Here is a 2,105-nt window from a genome sequence, read left to right on the forward strand (position 1 = left end):
CAGCATCAGCCATGCGGGAAAATTGAAAAAAGATAGTTGCACATAGTTAGATGAACCAAATGGCAAGCAAGCCCGCAAACCGTAGGTCCCGCACGACCCTCAGACGGCAACCTGAAACGCTACAAAGGTAAGAAAAATGCCGTTTGGGCAATGGGCGACGGAAGTGCGCATTGTACAGGCTGAGCAGCTAAATCAAATGATAAAATGAAGTTGTAGTCCTTTGGCGTGTGCGACCGCGAGCACAGCGACAAACAGGACAAACAACCAATGGCCGACAGCAACAGGAGCTGCCGTTGCCATTGCCATTGCCGAAGCGTTGGCCATCGCAGCCGAAGAACTTTGGGACACGAGCAAGAGCTCACTCGAGTCGGAGCTTTTCACCACAGCCTCTCAGTCGAGTGCCCGAATTCCACTCGAACGTTGAGCGTGTTTGGCCTTTGGATTTGCGCTCTTATCATAATTGCATGTGTCATTGAGGAATTCAGCAAGAAATGAAAAAAGAATTTGAATTCTGTGTGTGTTTTTTTTTTCTCGTAGCATACTTGGCAGCGAGCTGCTGCTGCGAAAAGTGTAGCCTACTTTTGGGGCTGGCTGGTGGGCGGGCTAATTAACCCTTGTGCGTATGCCTAATTGCGCCTGCCAAAACTTTGGCTTTGACTAATTTGAGGGCTGACTGCTTTTGCCCTCTTATCAATTAAAAGAAGTCGAATTGATATCACAAGAAAAGAAAAAAAATTCGAATGCATGGAATCTTTTTAAGCGCACACTCGTATTTGAATATAGAATTAGTCAGGTGTGAGTCGAAAGTTTCCTCAAATCCTCAAATAGCAATTATCACACACAAATTAACACTCGATCAAAATAGATGTCAACTCAAATTGATAATAAACGAAAAAAATGGTAATTTATCAGAAAATATTTCGCAGCCCATTTGAATGCGAATTTATCAAAGAATTATCGAGCCGTTATCAATTGCTAGCATAAATAGAGCCATTGAATTCTGAGTTTCTTTTTTGACGTCATGAATCGCAGCTAATCGGAAAATGTATACTTGAGAAAAGAGCTCTCGTTTGCTATTGTTCTCTATTAATATTTTTTTTTTGAAATATATTTAGTTTCTACTCGATGTGGGTTTATCAGCGCTGCTGATACTACTCCCCAACGGGTAGCTGGGCGCATTTTTTTGGGGCAATTAATTGTTGAAAATCAGTTGGAATTCGAATTTGAGCGCTCACAAACTCACAAAAACGAAAAAAATATCAACATGTATACGGCAGTAAAATGTCGAAATGCTATACAAACTTCACACCTCGATGTGCGTGTTGCCATTCAACCTGGAAAATCAATCAATTAGAGCGCCAGAATTAGTTAATTTGCATTGTGTCAATTGCCACACAAACAATCCTCGCACTCGGAACAGGGCGCAGCCCTTAATGGCCCTGGAATTTTGGACGTGATTCTAATGCTGTTATTGTTAGTTAAGCGCATTACGCACATTATGGCTATTTGCACCTGTAGCTGAAGCCTATGCGGCAAATGTGGCGAATGCAGCGTATGCGGCCTGTGCAGTCGCAGCATTTCCTCGTTTTGCCTAGTTGGAGCAGCGCAGCCCACAGCCCACACGCAAAGGAACAGCAAAGAGAGCGAGCGAGAGAGCCTGTGCGTCTGGGAGAGCGCTGAGCGCGAAGCCGATCAGCAACGAACGAGGGTGGCTCTTGCAAGTCATATTCGCTCTTGCGTCTCACTCACGTGCTCTCCAGAACAATCGATGCATGCCTGCTGCATACCCTGTGCTCAGTGCAGTGTCATGAGTGCCATTGAGGCAGGTAGCGAATCGTATAAATAGCAATTCGATGGAAAACCGAAAATGTAAGGTTAAACGCAGACTCAAGGGCAAGGAGAAACTAAAACGTCAATATGTGGAAATTTACAAAAATTCCACTCTGAACAAACCCATACAGGGTACATTTGTGTCGACGCTCAAGAGTTTTACATAAAAACCGCTCTCGCGCTATTCCGAAACATGTTGTTGTTTTTGTTGGTTTCTGTCGATATTTCTGCTGCTGCGGCTCGATTGCTCTCTGTGTTTAAAAACGTGCTGCCGC

Source organism: Drosophila navojoa, chromosome 4, assembly GCF_054131105.1.
Source record: "Drosophila navojoa isolate 15081-1374.11 chromosome 4, UAZ_NAV_1.0, whole genome shotgun sequence".
Taxonomy (NCBI): Eukaryota; Metazoa; Arthropoda; class Insecta; order Diptera; family Drosophilidae; genus Drosophila; species Drosophila navojoa.